The sequence below is a fragment of the Oncorhynchus mykiss genome, chromosome 3, assembly GCF_057628025.1.
Source record: "Oncorhynchus mykiss isolate SJ-2025 chromosome 3, ASM5762802v1, whole genome shotgun sequence".
Classification (NCBI taxonomy): domain Eukaryota; kingdom Metazoa; phylum Chordata; class Actinopteri; order Salmoniformes; family Salmonidae; genus Oncorhynchus; species Oncorhynchus mykiss.
Genome location: NC_143024.1, coordinates 96,131,256 through 96,151,101, shown reverse-complemented (window position 1 = coordinate 96,151,101; position 19,846 = coordinate 96,131,256). Strand labels below are relative to the sequence as shown.

General features: G+C 46.7%; 1 protein-coding gene across 3 annotated transcripts in view; it reads right to left on the bottom strand.

The window, feature by feature from the left end:
* LOC110520666 (ras-associated and pleckstrin homology domains-containing protein 1) overlaps nt 1–19,846 on the bottom strand; it is a 148,821-nt gene that overhangs the window by 83,026 nt on the left and 45,949 nt on the right. For 2 of the 3 annotated variants that reach the window (XM_036975351.2, XM_036975352.2), the window contains exon 2: nt 8,267–8,341. The exons of the other annotated variant lie outside the window; for it this stretch is intronic. The gene's annotated coding sequence lies outside the window, so the exon portion shown is untranslated. The remainder of the gene's footprint in view (nt 1–8,266; nt 8,342–19,846) is intronic. 3 annotated transcript variants of the gene reach the window in all.

Below are 19,846 nucleotides of genomic sequence, written 5' to 3'. Positions count from 1 at the left end.
GGGTACCCGCTCTCCGCCAGGGTACCCGCAGCTATCCTCTCCCTGCCAGGGTACCCTCTCTCTGCCAGGGTACCCTCTCTCTGCCAGGGTACCCTCTCTCTGCCAGGGTACCCTCTCTCTGCCAGGGTACCCTCTCTCCCTCTCTCTGCCAGGGTACCCTCTCTCTGCCAGGGTACCCTCTCTCTGCCAGGGTACCCTCTCTCTGCCAGGGTACCCTCTCTCCCTCTCTCTGCCAGGGTACCCTCTCTCTGCCAGGGTACCCTCTCTCTGCCAGGGTACCCTCTCTCTGCCAGGGTACCCTCTCTCTGCCAGGGTACCCTCTCTCTGCCAGGGTACCCTCTCTCTGCCAGGGTACCCTCTCTCTGCCAGGGTACCCTCTCTCCCTTGCCCTCCACAACAGCATTTTATTGATATATTTGCATTTCTTTAACTAGTCACTGAGAACACATTCTATTTTACAATGATGACCTGACCAACAGAGCACAGCAGAATGAAATGCATCCCAAAGCTCTATCCCCAGCCAGTCAGGGGATGAGAAGGAGGAAGGAGTTAACAGGAAGAGAAACACTGGGAATCCCACCCTCCATCAGCCCATAGTCATCCCAGAGAGAAGCTACAGCTGCCAGTCTCTCTCTGTGTGCGTTAATGGTATTCTATACATCTGACTCCGACCTCCAAAAAGGTCAGATGTGGACATAATTGCTGAACAATACTCTGTCTGATATGGCCACTGAACAGTTGTAGACACTAAGTCCCAAATTATGCCTTATCCCCTATAAAGTGCACTACTTTTGATCAGACCCCATGGGAAGAGGTTGCCATTTCTGACAGATCCTTAGAGTAGGAGTTGTTATAGAAAACCTATTATGCTCCCTAACCACAATATAGCAGACCTAACAGGATGCTGCTCCAGTGTTCTATATGTCAGGCCTAACAGGATGCTGCTCCAGTGTTCTATATGACAGACCTAACAGGATGCTGCTCCAGTGTTCTATATGACAGGCCTAACAGGATGCTGCTCCAGTGTTCTATATGACAGGCATGACAGGATGTAGATTCCCTACAGTACATCAGGGGGTTTCAGTACATCAGGGGGTTTCAGTACGTCAGGGGGTTTCAGTACGTCAGGGGGTTTCAGTACATCATGGGGTTTTCTACTGTATCTTACAGTACATCAGGGGGTTTCAGTACATCAGGGGGTTTCAGTACATCATGGGGTTTTCTACTGTATCTTACAGTACATCAGGGGGTTTCAGTACATCAGGGGGTGTCCTACTGTATCGTACAGTACATCAGGGGGTTCCCTTACAGTACATCAATTGGTTCCCTTACAGTACATCAGGGGGTGTCCTATTGTAGCTTACACCAGGGGGTTTCAGTACATCAGGGGGTTTGAGTACATCAGGGGTTTCCTACTGTATCTTACAGTACATCAGGGGGTTTCAGTACATCAGGGGGTTTCAGTACATCAGGGGGTGTCCTACTGTATCTTACAGTACATCAGGGGGTTTGAGTACATCAGGGGTTTCCTACTGTATCTTACAGTACATCAGGGGGTTACAGTACATCAGGGGATTTCAGTACATCAGGGGGTATCCTACTGTATCTTACAGTACATCAGGGGGTTACAGTACATCAGGGGGTATCCTACTGTATCTTACAGTACATCAGGGGGTTACAGTACATCAGGGGTTTCCTACTGTATCTTACAGTTCATCAGGGGTTTCCTACTGTATCTTACAGTACATCAGGGGGTTTCAGTACATCAGGGGGTTTCGGTACATCAGGGGGTATCCTACTGTATCTTACAGTACATCAGGGGATTTCAGTACATCAGGGGGTATCCTACTGTATCTTACAGTACATCAGGGGGTTACAGTACATCAGGGGTTTCCTACTGTATCTTACAGTTCATCAGGGGTATCCTACTGTATCTTACAGTACATCAGGGGATTTCAGTACATCAGGGGGTATCCTACTGTATCTTACAGTACATCAGGGGGTTACAGTACATCAGGGGTTTCCTACTGTATCTTACAGTTCATCAGGGGTGTCCTAATGTAGCTTACTGTACATCAGGGGGTTACAGTACATCAGGGGATTTCAGTACATCAGGGGGTATCCTACTGTATCTTACAGTACATCAGGGGGTTACAGTACATCAGGGGGTATCCTACTGTAGCTTACTGTACATCAGGGGGTTTCAGTACATCAGGGGGTTTCGGTACATCAGGGGGTATCCTACTGTATCTTACAGTACATCAGGGGGTTACAGTACATCAGGGGTGTCCTAATGTAGCTTACTGTACATCAGGGGGTTACAGTACATCAGGGGATTTCAGTACATCAGGGGGTATCCTACTGTATCTTACAGTTCATCAGGGGTGTCCTAATGTAGCTTACTGTACATCAGGGGATTTCAGTACATCAGGGGTTTCCTACTGTATCTTACAGTACATCAGGGGATTTCAGTACATCAGGGGTTTCCTACTGTATCTTACAGTTCATCAGGGGTGTCCTACTGTAGCTTACAGTACATCAGGGGGTTTCAGTACATCAGGGGTGTCCTAATGTAGCTTACTGTACATCAGGGGATTTCAGTACATCAGGGGGTATCCTACTGTATCTTACAGTACATCAGGGGGTTACAGTACATCAGGGGGTTACAGTACATCAGGGGGTTACAGTACATCAGGGGGTTTCCTACTGTATCTTACAGTTCATCAGGGGTTTCCTACTGTATCTTACAGTACATTAGGGGGTTTCAGTACATCAGGGGGTTTCTACTGTAGCTTACTGTACATCAGGGGGTTTCAGTACATCAGGGGGTTTCCTACTGTATCTTACAGTTGATCAGGGGGTTACAGTACATCAGGGGGTTTCCTACTGTAGCTTACAGTTCATCAGGGGGTTTCAGTACATCAGGGGGTTTCGGTACATCAGGGGGTGTCCTACTGTATCTTACAGTACATCAGGGGGTTACAGTACATCAGGGGGTTTCCTACTGTAGCTTACAACAGGCCTCTGACTGGAGCCTTGTTTTCTAGCTCATCTGTGTCCTGTACCCCTAACAGTTTTTGTCCAGAACTGCCGCTTCGTCCCTGCTTCGTCTCTCTCTAGTCTCCGGGTATAATCTAGCCCACTGTGATTCCTGGGTAGTTAGCTTGTGGAGCTAATGGTGTAAATATCAGGCCCCCTCTGTGGGATCTCTGATGGGATCTCTGGTGCTTCAGAGACTGAGAGAAAGGCCCAGGGCAGGTTGTTGAGGCGCGGAGCTCGTGGAGGCTATTCTCAACTTCCACAGCAGCAGGAGCTGAGCACCCCAGAGAGAGAGCGAGAGAGAGCGAAGAGAGCGAAGAGAGCGAAGAGAGCGAAGAGAGCGGAGAGAGCGAAGAGAGCGAGAGAGAGCGAGCGAGAGAGAGCGAGAGAGAGCGAAGAGAGCGAAGAGAGCGAAGAGAGCGAAGAGAGAGCGAAAAGAGAGCGAGAGAGAGCGAGAGAGAGCGAGAGAGAGCGGAGAGAGCGGAGAGAGCGGAGAGAGCGAGAGAGCGAAGAGAGCGAAGAGAGCGGAGAGAGAGCGAGAGAGAGCGAGAGAGAGCGAGAGAGAGCGAGAGAGAGCGAAGAGAGCGAAGAGAGCGAAGAGAGCGAAGAGAGCGAAGAGAGCGAAGAGAGCGGAGAGAGCGGAGAGAGCGAAGAGAGAGCGAGAGAGAGCGAGAGAGAGCGAGAGAGAGCGAGAGAGAGCGAGAGAGAGCGAGAGAGAGCGAGAGAGAGCGAGAGAGAGCGAGAGAGAGCGGAGAGAGCGGAGAGAGCGGAGAGAGCGAAGAGAGCGAGAGAGAGCGAGAGAGAGCGATGTCCTATCCCTGCTGAGAGCCTGTTCAGCCTGGGACACCAATAGAAGAAAGGATGATGGATGGAGCTATGCCTAATATCCCAAATAGCCACCACACTCCTGAACAATACTTCAAGATAGTTCAATTGATGATAGTGTTTAACATGAAGGGTCCTAGTTTTGAGAAATAAAGTACTTTCTAATGATCAAAAATATAACTTATGATATTATTAAAATGTTACTTGTGAAGCAAGAGTCCCCCACTTTAAATATTCAACATACGTTGATTATTTGAAGAGTTAGTCCTTCTAAACCGTGGAAGATAGAAACATCATTCAAACCGGTCTGGAATAGTGTGCTCGTATACAAACACGACATCGGACACCCCTTCAAATGAGTGGATTCTATTTCAGCCACACCGGTTGCTGACATTGGCAGTAGAATGGCCTTACTGAAGAGCTCAATGACGCTCAACGTGGCACCATCAGAGGATGCCACTTTTCCAACAAGTCAGTTCGTCACATTTCTGCCCTGCTAGAGCTGCCCCATGTAATCTGTCAGTGTTATCGTTAAGTGGAAATGTCTAGGAGCATCAACGGCTCAACCGTGAACGGGACCGCCGAGTGCTGAAGTGTGTAGCATGTTAAAATTGTCTGTCCTCTGTTGCACCACTCCGAGTCCCAAACTGCCTCAGTGTCTGACCTCACTAATGCTTGTGTGACTGAATGGAAGCAAGTCCCTGAAGCAATGTTCCAACATCTAGTGGAAAGCCTTCCCAGAAGAGTGGAGGCTGTTATAGCGGCAATGTTCCAACATCTAGTGGAAATCCTTCCCAGAAGAGTGGAGGCTGTTATAGCGGCAATGTTCCAACATCTAGTGGAAAGCCTTCCCAGAAGAGTGGAGGCTGTTATAGCAGCAATGTTCCTACATCTAGTGGAAAGCCTTCCCAGAAGAGTGGAGGCTGTTATAGCAGCAATGTTCCAACATCTAGTGGAAAGCCTTCCCAGAAGAGTGGAGGCTGTTATAGCAGCAATGTTCCTACATCTAGTGGAAAGCCTTCCCAGGAGAGTGGAGGCTGTTATAGCAGCAATGTTCCAACATCTAGTGGAAAGCCTTCCCAGAAGAGTGGAGGCTGTTATAGCATCAATGTTCCAACATCTAGTGGAAAGCCTTCCCAGAAGAGTGGAGGCTGTTATAGCATCAATGTTCCAACATCTAGTGGAAAGCCTTCCCAGGAGAGTGGAGGCTGTTATAGCATCAATGTTCCAACATCTAGTGGAAAGCCTTCCCAGAAGAGTGGAGGCTGTTATAGCATCAATGTTCCAACATCTAGTGGAAAGCCTTCCCAGGAGAGTGGAGGCTGTTATAGCAGCAATGTTCCAACATCTAGTGGAAAGCCTTCCCAGGAGAGTGGAGGCTGTTATAGCAGCAATGTTCCAACATCTAGTGGAAAGCCTTCCCAGGAGAGTGGAGGCTGTTATAGCAGCAATGTTCCAACATCTAGTGGAAAGCCTTCCCAGAAGAGTGGAGGCTGTTATAGCAGCAATGTTCCAACATCTAGTGGAAAGCCTTCCCAGGAGAGTGGAGGCTGTTATAGCAGCAATGTTCCAACATCTAGTGGAAAGCCTTCCCAGGAGAGTGGAGGCTGTTATAGCAGCAAAGTTCCAACATCTAGTGGAAATCCTTCCCAGGAGAGTGGAGGCTGTTATAGCAGCAATGTTCCTACATCTAGTGGAAATCCTTCCCAGGAGAGTGGAGGCTGTTATTGCAGCAATGTTCCAACATCTAGTGGAAATCCTTCCCAGGAGAGTGGAGGCTGTTATAGCAGCAATGTTCCTACATCTAGTGGAAATCCTTCCCAGAAGAATGGAGGCTGTTCTAGCAGCAATGTTCCAACATCTAGTGGAAAGCCTTCCCAGAAGAGTGGAGGCTGTTATAGCAGCAATGTTTCAACATCTAGTGGAAAGCCTTCCCAGAAGAGTGGAGGCTGTTATAGCAGCAAAGGGGGGGGACCAACTCTATAATTAACACTCATAATTGTGGAATGAGATGTTTAAAGAGCAGTTGTCCGCATAACGTTGTTGGTCATGTAGTGTATCTTATATACGTTTTAGATTATTCCTTCCTTCACTTTCATGGGATTTCCACAACTTTCTAAAAAGGTCCCATTGTGAAATCACATCTAACATTCCATTCGCTGTAAACACAACTTTTGACACAGATTAGCAACTTTGAACACTTTGCCAAAACAACTTAGACAACATGTTAGAGGGTACAACATCTTCCTCTACTTCTCTGCTATTCAAATCTGAAATCAGAACAAGAATAGCTTCTAACCAATCAAGAGGTAGAGGGATTTTAGCAACCAATCAACTGCTTTCAATAGCGATGCAGTAAGTCATGGCAGAAGCAGATTCATTACTCACCAGCAGCAGCTGCAAATTCCAACAACAATCACATTTTGAAGTTCACTTTCATTGATTTGTCTAACACTATCATGAATCTAGCAAATACGTTTTATGGGTCAGAGTGCAATATTTATTTAGTTTCATAAAACAAACGTTTGATAGCGTGTTTCTCTCACACACTGGCTTTAGCCATGGATGGAGGCAGGCCTGCCAAGGCAAATGCAGGGGGTTGCCTAGCTACATGTGCCTTGGAGACAGCCTTCGCATAGGATTACTACTGACCGCAGTATAGACCCACACAGCCACTGCTCTGGTCTGTACTATAAAGTATAACTACTTAAATGTTCATAAATTAGCATATATAATACCCACCAACAACAGACACTTCTGGTGGGAAACATGAAAGCACCGCCGACCCAACCATAGAGCCAGCCATCAACCCAACCATAGAGCCAGCCATCAACCCAACCATAGAGCCAGCCATCAACCCAACCATAGAGCCAGCCATCAACCCAACCATAGAGCCAGCCATCAACCCATCCATAGAGCCAGCCATCAACCCAACCATAGAGCCAGCCATCAACCCAACCATAGAGCCAGCCATCAACCCAACCATAGAGCCAGCCATCAACCTAACCATAGAGCCAGCCATCAACCCAACCATAGAGCCAGCAATCAACCCGACCATAGAGCCAGCCATCAACCCAACCATAGAGCCAGCAATCAACCCAACCATAGAGCCAGCAATCAACCCAACCATAGAGCCAGCCATCAACCCAACCATAGAGCCAGCCATCAACCCAACCATAGAGCCAGCCATCAACCCAACCATAGAGCCAGCCATCAACCCAACCATAGAGCCAGCCATCAACCCAACCATAGAGCCAGCCATCAACCCATCCATAGAGCCAGCCATCAACCCAACCATAGAGCCAGCCATCAACCCAACCATAGAGCCAGCCATCAACCCAACCATAGAGCCAGCAATCAACCCGACCATAGAGCCAGCCATCAACCCAACCATAGAGCTAGCCATCAACCCAACCATAGAGCCAGCAATCAACCCAACCATAGAGCCAGCAATCAACCCAACCATAGAGCCAGCCATCAACCCAACCATAGAGCCAGCCATCAACCCAACCATAGAGCCAGCCATCAACCCAACCATAGAGCCAGCCATCAACCCAACCATAGAGCCAGCCATCAACCCAACCATAGAGCCAGCCATCAACCCAACCAGAGAGCCAGCCATCAACCCAACCAGAGAGCCAGCCATCAACCCAACCAGAGAGCCAGCCATCAACCCAACCATAGAGCCAGCCATCAACCCAACCATAGAGCCAGCCATCAACCCAACCAGAGAGCCAGCCATCAACCCAACCATAGAGCCAGCCATCAACCCAACCATAGAGCCAGCCATCAGCCAAGGCCTCCACCTCCCCAACTCATACTGCACAACTACCCTGTATAAATACAGTACCAGTCACCAGTTGAAGAACACCTACACATTCCAGGTTTTTTCTTTAGTTTTACTATTTTCTACATTGTAGAATAATAGGGAAGACATCAAAACTATGAAATAACACATATGGAATTATGTAGTAACCAAAACAACAAGTGTTAAACAAATCAAAATATATTTTAGATTTTAGTTTCTTCTAAGTAACCACCCTTTGCCTTGATGACAGCTTTGGACACTCTTGATGTTCATATAAAAACTGAATAAAAATATAGAAATGCAACAATTTCCAAGATTTTACCGAGTTACAGAAATCAGTCAATGTAAATAAATTCATTAGGCCTTAATCTATAGATTTCACATGACTGGGAACACAGACATGCATCTGGTAAATAAATAATAGAGACACACATTTGATAAAATACTATAAAGTACAAACGTTATGGTGTACTGTGCAACATGTGTGTGTGTGTGTGTGTGTGTGTGTGTGTGTGTGTGTGTGTGTGTGTGTGTGTGTGTGGTGTGTGTACAGCATAAGATATGTACATTATAATGTCCTAACGCAATTCTTACCTTTGGTGTAGTTTAGCTGGGCAGCCAAGCTCACTGCCCTCAGTCTGTCAGGAAAACCCTGATGGTTAAAATCACCTTGAAGGAAGGAGAGAGAGAGAGGCCTTTATTCAGAGCAGAGAGTGCAGAACGATAATTCACCTGGATTCAAAGTAACGCTGAATATCAATCCACTTAAACCCTCTGCTTTCTGCAGACTCAGCTAAATGTGACTGTTACTGTAGAAATCAAATTAGTTTTCCCAAAATGGCAGCCTATCACTTATGTAGTGCACTACTTTTGAACAGATGGGCCCTATCCAGGCCCTGGTCCAAAGTAGGGAATAGGAGCCATTGACTTCCCTGAAGCCCACGGGAACCACACCAACAGAGTAGCATTACTGAGCCCACGGGAGCCACATCAACAGAGTAGCATTACTGAGCCCACGGGAGCCACACCAACAGAATAGCATTACTGAGCCCACGGGAGCCACACCAACAGAGTAGCATTACTGAGCCCACGGGAGCCACACCAACAGAGTAGCATTACTGAGCCCACGGGAGCCACACCAACAGAGTAGCATTACTGAGCCCACGGGAGCCACACCAACAGAATAGCATTACTGAGCCCACGGGAGCCACACCAACAGAGTAGCATTACTGAGCCCACGGGAACCACACCAACAGAGTAGCATTACTGAGCCCACGGGAGCCACACCAACAGAGTAGCATTACTGAGCCCACAGGAGCCACACCAACAGAGTAGCATTACTGAGCCCACGGGAGCCACATCAACAGAGTAGCATTACTGAGCCCACGGGAGCCACACCAACAGAGTAGCATTACTGAGCCCATGGGAGCCACACCAACAGAATAGCATTACTGAGCCCACGGGAGCCACACCAACAGAGTAGCATTACTGAGCCCACTGGAGCCACACCAACAGAATAGCATTACTGAGCCCACGGGAGCCACACCAACAGAGTAGCATTACTGAGCCCACGGGAGCCACACCAACAGAGTAGCATTACTGAGCCCACGGGAGCCACACCAACAGAGTAGCATTACTGAGCCCACGGGAGCCACACCAACAGAATAGCATTACTGAGGCATCACCTCCCTGACCAAGGCCCTTCTCCCCTGATTGCTCAGTTTGGCCAAGCAGCGAACTCTAGGAAGAGTCTTGGTGGTTCCAAACTTCTTCCATTTAAGAATGGAGGCCACTCTGTCCTTGGGGACCTTGAATGTTTGCAAAAATGTCTAAAAACCTGTTTTCGCTTTGTCATTATGGGGTATTGTGGGTAGACTGATGAGGGGAAAAAGCATTTAATCCCCTTTAGAATAAGGCTGTAATGTAAAACAATGTGGACAAAGTCACGGGGTCTGAATCCTTTCCGAATGCACCGTATGCTCAATGGCCATGGAAGAACTGGTACATGTTCAGCTTCTAGGAATTGTGTTCAGATCCTTGCTACATGGGGCTGTGCATTATCATGCTGAAACGTGAGGTGATGGGACGGATGAATGGTACGACAACAGACCTCAGGGTCTCATCACAGTATCTCTGTGCATTCAAATTGTCATTGATAAAAATGTAATTGTGTTTATTGTCCGTAGCTTTTGCCTGCCCATACCATAACCCCCCACGCCACCATGGGGCTGATCACAACGTTGACATCAATCCCTCGCCCACATGACACCATACACGCCGTCTGCCATCTGCACGGTACAGCTGAAACGGATTCATCTTTGAAGAGTGAAGGGCACACTTCTCCAGCGTGACAGCGGCCGTCGAAGGTGAGCATTTGCACAATGAAGTCGGTTATGACGCCGAACTGCAGTCAGCTTAAGACGCAGGTGAGGACGACGAGTAAGCAGATGAACTTCCCTGAAAGATGTTTGTGAGGAAAGTCTTCAGTTGTGCCCACAGTTTCATCAGCTGTCCGGGTGGCTGGTCTCAGACGAGCAGGTGAAGAAGCTGGCTGTGATTACATGTGGTCTGTGGTTATGAGGCCGGTTGGATGCCAAATTCTCTAAAATGACTTTGAAGGCAGCTTTGGTAGAGAACATCTCTGGTGGACATTCCTGCAGGTCAGCATTCCAATTGAACGCTCTCTCAAAACTTGAGACATATGTGGCATTGTGTTGTGTGACAAAACTGCACATTTTAGAGTGGCCTTTTACTGTCCCCAGCACAAGGTGCACCTGTGTAATCCTCATAAAGTTAAAGCTTCATGATAATCCATCCACCTGACAGGTGCAGCATACCTTGGCAAAGCGAAAAATACTCACTAACAGGGATGTAAACACATTTGTGCACAACATTTATGAGAAATAAGCTTTTTGTGTGTGTATGGAACATTTCTGGGATCTTTTATTTCAGCTCATGAAACATCGAACCAACAGTGTATTTCACAACTGTTCAAGGGCAAGTTCAGCTTCCGAAAAGTAAGGTCATGGAAGAACTCATGATTTAAGCATTTCACTGTGAGGTCCTGTTGTATTCAGCATTTCACTGTAAGGTCTACTACACCTGTTGTATTCAGCATTTCACAGTAAGGTCTACTACACCTGTTGTATTCAGCATTTCACTGTGAGGTCTACTACACCTGTTGTATTCAGCATTTCACTGTAAGGTCTACTACACCTGTTGTATTCAGCATTTCACTGTAATGTCTACTACACCTGTTGTATTCAGCATTTCACTGTAAGGTCTACTACACCTGTTGTATTCAGCATTACACTGTGAGGTCTACTACACCTGTTGTATTCAGCATTTCACTGTAAGGTCTACTACACCTGTTGTATTCAGCATTTCACTGTGAGGTCTACTACACCTGTTGTATTCAGCATTTCACTGTGAGGTCTACTACACCTGTTGTATTCAGCATTTCACTGTGAGGTCTACTACACCTGTTGTATTCAGCATTTCACTGTGAGGTCTACTACACCTGTTGTATTCAGCATTTCACTGTGAGGTCCTGTTGTATTCAGCATTTCACTGTAAGGTCTACTACACCTGTTGTATTCAGCATTTCACTGTAAGGTCTACTACACCTGTTGTATTCAGCATTACACTGTGAGGTCTACTACACCTGTTGTATTCAGCATTGAACTGTAAGGTCTACTACACCTGTTGTATTCAGCATTGAACTGTAAGATCTACTACACCTGTTTTATTCAGCATTTCACTGTAAGGTCTACTACACCTGTTGTATTCAGCATTTCACTGTGAGGTCTACTACACCTGTTGTATTCAGCATTTCACTGTAAGGTCTACTACACCTGTTGTATTCAGCATTTCACTGTAAGGTCTACTACACCTGTTGTATTCAGCATTTCCCTGTGAGGTCTACTACACCTGTTGTATTCAGCATTTCACTGTAAGGTCTACTACACCTGTTGTATTCAGCATTTCACACACTATCCACCCACTAGAGATATCCACCCTATCCACCCACTAGAGATATCCACCCTATCCACCCACTAGAGATATCCACCCACTAGACATATCCACACTATCCACCCACTAGACATATCCACACTATCCACCCACTAGAGATGCCAGACATTGTTTGTGTCTCAAAAAGGCTCCTCTTTCCCTATATAGTAGTGCACTACTTTAGACCAGAGCCATTGCGCAGTACATTTGAATGTTGTCTGGTCTGGTGGTACAGTGTGGGTGGGGGGGGGGGTTCACATGTATATGTTACAGTCACTCCTCCCTGTTCATTTCACGTCACTTCCTGCCTGGCCGTTGTTTAACATAGTAGACGGAGACATGAGACAGTGGTTACTGTATAAACATTCATTATGAAGTAGTATTTCCATTTAGATTTCAACGGTTATTCTTTAAAAAGTACAGCAAGGGCTTGTAGACTAGACCAGACACCCACTCCCAATTTCTGATGAAATGGGATGGAGCAAATCTTTCCACCTCAAGCCTCGGTCTCAGAGAAATGCCCCTGCCAGTGAAAACATCAGCAGAAGCAAACAACTAACCACATTTGTTCTTTCCTAAAACTAGTTGATTTGAGAGGTTGAAAAGGAATGGAAAGAGAGAGAGGCGGAGAGAGCAAGAGAAAGACCTTTCTGATGAGGGTACCCGTCCTGTTGGGGGAGGACGCAGAGCGCTGTGGGTTGGCAGAGCACTACATTGCTGCCTGCCATAAGATGAGGGACAGTGTCTGACAGACCACTACATTGCTGCCTGCCATAAGATGAGGGACAGTGTCTGACAGAGCACTACATTGCTGCCTGCCATAAGATGAGGGACAGTGTCTGACAGACCACTACATTGCTGCCTGCCATAAGATGAGGGACAGTGTCTGACAGACCACTACATTGCTGCCTGCCATAAGATGAGGGACAGTGTCTGACAGACCACTACATTGCTGCCTGCCATAAGATGAGGGACAGTGTCTGACAGACCACTACATTGCTGCCTGCCATAAGATGAGGGACAGTGTCTGACAGACCAACCACTATGCTAATTGTTATTGTTATTGTTATTGTGATTGTCCATTGTACAGTTATTTTGACCCTTGATGTTACTGATTGTCCCATTGACAATCTGGGATTATAATTATTATAATTATGTTAATATTGTACATTTAACTTAATCTCCAAAGTAAACTTTGGCAATATGTACATTGTCACGCCAATAAATTGAATTGAATTAAGAGAGAAAGAGAGAGTGAGCGAGCGAGAGACCCAGGCAGGCAGACCGAGAGAGACCCAGGCAGGCAGACCGAGAGAGACCCAGGCAGGCAGACCGAGAGAGACCCAGGCAGGCAGACCGAGAGAGACCCAGGCAGGCAGACCGAGAGAGACCCAGGCAGGCAGACCGAGAGACCCAGGCAGGCAGACCGAGAGACCCAGGCAGGCAGAGAAGACCGAACGAGAGACCAAGACGAACAGACAGACCGAGAGAAACCGAGAGAAACACAGACATACAGACCGACCAAGAGACCAAGACAGACAGACCGACCGAGAGATAGGCAGACAGGGGAGACTAAGGGAGAGAAACAGAGGAGGATGAGGGCGAGAGAAGCCGACAGGAGTCAGAGAGAGGGACAGCAAGATAGGGAGAGAAATATATTTTTAATTAAAAATTGCACAGTTGGTTAGAGCCTGTAAGTAAGCATTTCACTGTAAGGTGAAATACCTGTTGTATTTGGCGCACAGATGCACAGACAGAGATGGAGACAGAGACCGACAGACAGAGAGACAAAAAGAGAGATGGACAGAGCACTTCTCCAATCATTATGGCTCTTTAACAAAGTACAAACAGCAAAAACATTATCAATCGCTGTGATCAATGATCAAATACAGATCTTAGAATCAACTATTAAAGACTACCAGAACCCACTGGATTCTCCAATTACCTTGAATGAACTACAGGACAAAATACAATCCCTCCAACCCAAAAAGGCCTGTGGTGTTGATGAATGAAATTATAAAATATACAGACAACAAATTCCAATTGGCTATACTAAAACTCTTTAACATCCTCCTCAACTCTGGCATCTTCCCCAATATTTGGAACCAAGGACTGATCACCCCAATCCACAAAAGTGGAGACAAATTTGACCTCAATAACTACCGTGAGATATGCGTCAACAGTAACCTTGGGAAAATCCTCTGCATTATCATTAACAGCAGACTGGTACATTTCCTCAATGAAAACAATGTACTGAGCAAATATCAAATTGGCTTTTTACCAAATTACCGTACGACAGACCACATATTCACCTAATTGACAAACAAACCAAAACAAAGGCAAAGTCTTCTCATGCTTGTTGATTTGAAAAATGCTTTTGACTCAATTTGGCGTGAGGGTCTGCTATACAAACTGATGGAAAGTGGTGTTGGGGGTGAAACATACAACATTATAAAATCCATGTTAACAAATAACAAGTGTGAAACAGGCAAAAAACACCTTACTTCACACAGGGTCGTGGGGCGAGAAAGGGATGCAGCTTGAGCCCCACCATCTTCAACATATACAGTGCCTTGCGAAAGTATTCGGCCCCCTTGAACTTTGCGACCTTTTGCCACATTTCAGGCTTCAAACATAAAGATATAAAACTGTATTTTTTTGTGAAGAATCAACAACAAGTGGGACACAATCATGAAGTGGAACGACATTTATTGGATATTTCAAACTTTTTTAACAAATCAAAAACGGAAAAATTGGGCGTGCAAAATTATGTCTATATACAGTGTTGTAACGATTTTCATTATTGTTTAATTTCATGTGTTATCATTTGGCAATGATAACACATGTTTCCCATGTCAATAAAGCCCTTCAACTGATGTAAAGCACCACTGAGGGTAGGCTCCATCTTGCCCTGCGGACGTGAGAGAGAGAGCGAGAGTCTCCTAGCCCCATGGTAACCTTAAAGATTTAAATGGTTAAGGTGTTCTCTGCACTGTCAGCAACAGGGTTGGGTGTGACAGTCATTATCTTGACTACATCTCCTCCTACTCAGTCGATCCTGTTATGACACGTCTGTCGGTCTTTCACAACACAACTCCCTCTACCACCTCATTAACCTTCCCTCTCTGACTGGGAGCACAACACAACTCCCTCTACCACCTCATATTAACCTTCCCTCTCTGACTGGGAGCACAACTCCCTCTACCACCTCATTAACCTTCCCTCTCTGACTAGGAGCACAGCATAACTCCCTCTACCACCTCATATTAACCTTCCCTCTCTGACTGGGAGCACACCTCACTCTACCACCTCATATTAACGTTCCCTCTCTGACTGGGAGCACAACACAACTCCCTCTACCACCTCATTAACCTTCCCTCTCTGACTGGGAGCACAACACAACTCCCTCTACCACCTCATTAACCTTCCCTCTCTGACTGGGAGCACAACACAACTCCCTCTACCACCTCATATTAACCTTCCCTCTCTGACTGGGAGCACAACACAACTCCCTCTACCACCTCATATTAACCTTCCCTCTCTGACTGGGAGCACAACACAACTCCCTCTACCACCTCATATTAACCTTCCCTCTCTGACTGGGAGCACAACTCCCTCTACCACCTCATATTAACCTTCCCTCTCTGACTGGGAGCACAACTCCCTCTACCACCTCATATTAACCTTCCCTCTCTGACTGGGAGCACAACTCCCTCTACCACCTCATTAACCTTCCCTCTCTGACTGGGAGCACAACACAACTCCCTCTACCACCTCATATTAACCTTCCCTCTCTGACTGGGAGCACAACTCCCTCTACCACCTCATTAACCTTCCCTCTCTGACTAGGAGCACAGCATAACTCCCTCTACCACCTCATATTAACCTTCCCTCTCTGACTGGGAGCACACCTCACTCTACCACCTCATATTAACGTTCCCTCTCTGACTGGGAGCACAACACAACTCCCTCTACCACCTCATATTAACCTTCCCTCTCTGACTGGGAGCACAACACAACTCCCTCTACCACCTCATTAACCTTCCCTCTCTGACTGGGAGCACAACACAACTCCCTCTACCACCTCATATTAACCTTCCCTCTCTGACTGGGAGCACAACACAACTCCCTCTACCACCTCATATTAACCTTCCCTCTCTGACTGGGAGCACAACACAACTCCCTCTACCACCTCATATTAACCTTCCCTCTCTGACTGGGAGCACAACACAACTCCCTCTACCACCTCATTAACCTTCCCTCTCTGACTGGGAGCACAACTCCCTCTACCACCTCATATTAACCTTCCCTCTCTGACTGGGAGCACAACTCCCTCTACCACCTCATATTAACCTTCCCTCTCTGACTGGGAGCACAACTCCCTCTACCACCTCATTAACCTTCCCTCTCTGACTGGGAGCACAACACAACTCCCTCTACCACCTCATATTAACCTTCCCTCTCTGACTGGGAGCACAACTCCCTCTACCACCTCATTAACCTTCCCTCTCTGACTAGGAGCACAGCATAACTCCCTCTACCACCTCATATTAACCTTCCCTCTCTGACTGGGAGCACAACTCCCTCTACCACCTCATATTAACCTTCCCTCTCTGACTAGGAGCACAACACAACTCCCTCTACCACCTCATATTAACCTTCCCTCTCTGACTGGGAGCACAACACAACTCCCTCTACCACCTCATTAACCTTCCCTCTCTGACTGGGAGCACAACACAACTCCCTCTACCACCTCATTAACCTTCCCTCTCTGACTAGGAGCACAACACAACTCCCTCCACCACCTCATATTAACCTTCCCTCTCTGACTGGGAGCACAACTCCCTCTACCACCTCATTAACCTTCCCTCTCTGACTGGGAGCACAACACAACTCCCTCTACCACCTCATTTTAACCTTCCCTCTCTGACTGGGAGCACAACACACCTCCCTCTACCACCTCATTTTAACCTTCCCTCTCTGACTGGGAGCACAACTCCCTCTACCACCTCATTTTAACCTTCCCTCTCTGACTGGGAGCACAACTCCCTCTACCACCTCATATTAACCTTCCCTCTCTGACTGGGAGCACAACACAACTCCCTCTACCACCTCATTAACCTTCCCTCTCTGACTGGGAGCACAACTCCCTCTACCACCTCATTAACCTTCCCTCTCTGACTGGGAGCACAACACAACTCCCTCTACCACCTCATATTAACCTTCCCTCTCTGACTAGGAGCACAACACACCTCCCTCTACCACCTCATTAACCTTCCCTCTCTGACTGGGAGCACAACACAACTCCCTCTACCACCTCATATTAACCTTCCCTCTCTGACTGGGAGCACAACACAACTCCCTCTACCACCTCATTAACCTTCCCTCTCTGACTAGGAGCACAGCACAACTCCCTCTACCACCTCATATTAACCTTCCCTCTCTGACTGGGAGCACCATGTTGTGTCGACACCCTTCTGTCATCACGTATTTGGGTTGATTCATGAGATGAACCGATTACTGCCCACAATCATTTCCACTACCACCTCTCCTGCCATGTAGCATCAAATACCTTCTTTAACCCAACTACAACCTCTCCTGCCATGTAGCATCAAATACCTTGTTTAACCCTACTACCACCTCTCCTGCCATGTAGCATCAAATACCTTGTTTTAGTCTACTACCACCTCTCCTGCCATGTAGCATCAAATACCTTGTTTAACCCTACTACCACCTCTCCTGCCATGTAGCATCAAATACCTTGTTTAACCCTACTACCACCTCTCCTGCCATGTAGCATCAAATACCTTGTTTTAGTCGACTACCACCTCTCCTGCCATGTAGCATCAAATACCTTGTTTAACCCTACTACCACCTCTCCTGCCATGTAGCATCAAATACCTTGTTTTAGTCGACTACCACCTCTCCTGCCATGTAGCATCAAATACCTTGTTAAACCCTACTACCACCTCTCCTGCCATGTAGCATCAAATACCTTGTTTTAGTCGACTACCACCTCTCCTGCCATGTAGCATCAAATACCTTGTTTAACCCTACTACCACCTCTCCTGCCATGTAGCATCAAATACCTTGTTTAACCCTACTACCACCTCTCCTGCCATGTAGCATCAAATACCTTGTTTAACCCTACTACCACCTCTCCTGCCATGTAGCATCAAATACCTTGTTTAACCCTACTACCACCTCTCCTGCCATGTAGCATCAAATACCTTGTTTAACCCTACTACCACCTCTCCTGCCATGTAGCATCAAATACCTTGTTTAACCCTACTACCACCTCTCCTGCCATGTAGCATCAAATACCTTGTTTAACCCTACTACCACCTCTCCTGCCATGTAGCATCAAATACCTTGTTTAACCCTACTACCACCTCTCCTGCCATGTAGCATCAAATACCTTGTTTAACCCTACTACCACCTCTCCTGCCATGTAGCATCAAATACCTTGTTTAACCCTACTACCACCTCTCCTGCCATGTAGCATCAAATACCTTCTTTAACCCTACTACCACCTCTCCTGCCATGTAGCATCAAATACCTTGTTTTAGTCGACTACCACCTCTCCTGCCATGTAGCATCAAATACCTTGTTAAACCCTACTACCACCTCTCCTGCCATGTAGCATCAAATACCTTGTTTAACCCTACTACCACCTCTCCTGCCATGTAGCATCAAATACCTTGTTTAACCCTACTACCACCTCTCCTGCCATGTAGCATCAAATACCTTGTTTAACCCTACTACCACCTCTCCTGCCATGTAGCATCAAATACCTTGTTTTAGTCGACTACCACCTCTCCTGCCATGTAGCATCAAATACCTTGTTTAACCCTACTACCACCTCTCCTGCCATGTAGCATCAAATACCTTGTTAAACCCTACTACCACCTCTCCTGCCATGTAGCATCAAATACCTTGTTTAACCCTACTACCACCTCTCCTGCCATGTAGCATCAAATACCTTGTTTTAGTCGACTACCACCTCTCCTGCCATGTAGCATCAAATACCTTGTTAAACCCTACTACCACCTCTCCTGCCATGTAGCATCAAATACCTTGTTTTAGTCGACTACCACCTCTCCTGCCATGTAGCATCAAATACCTTGTTTAACCCTACTACCACCTCTCCTGCCATGTAGCATCAAATACCTTGTTAAACTCTACTACCACCTCTCCTGCCATGTAGCATCAAATACCTTGTTTAACCCTACTACCACCTCTCCTGCCATGTAGCATCAAATACCTTGTTTAACCCTACTACCACCTCTCCTGCCATGTAGCATCAAATACCTTGTTTAACCCTACTACCACCTCTCCTGCCATGTAGCATCAAATACCTTGTTTAACCCTACTACCACCTCTCCTGCCATGTAGCATCAAATACCTTGTTTAACCCTACTACCACCTCTCCTGCCATGTAGCATCAAATACCTTGTTTAACCCTACTACCACCTCTCCTGCCATGTAGCATCAAATACCTTGTTTAACCCTACTACCACCTCTCCTGCCATGTAGCATCAAATACCTTGTTTAACCCTACTACCACCTCTCCTGCCATGTAGCATCAAATACCTTGTTTTAGTCGACTACCACCTCTCCTGCCATGTAGCATCAAATACCTTGTTTAACCCTACTACCACCTCTCCTGCCATGTAGCATCAAATACCTTGTTTAACCCTACTACCACCTCTCCTGCCATGTAGCATCAAATACCTTGTTAAACCCTACTACCACCTCTCCTGCCATGTAGCATCAAATACCTTGTTTAACCCTACTACCACCTCTCCTGCCATGTAGCATCAAATACCTTGTTTAACCCTACTACCACCTCTCCTGCCATGTAGCATCAAATACCTTCTTTAACCCTACTACCACCTCTCCTGCCATGTAGCATCAAATACCTTGTTTTAGTCGACTACCACCTCTCCTGCCATGTAGCATCAAATACCTTGTTTAACCCTACTACCACCTCTCCTGCCATGTAGCATCAAATACCTTGTTTAACCCTACTACCACCTCTCCTGCCATGTAGAATCAAATACCTTCTTTAACCCTACTACCACCTCTCCTGCCATGTAGCATCAAATACCTTGTTTAACCCTACTACCACCTCTCCTGCCATGTAGCATCAAATACCTTGTT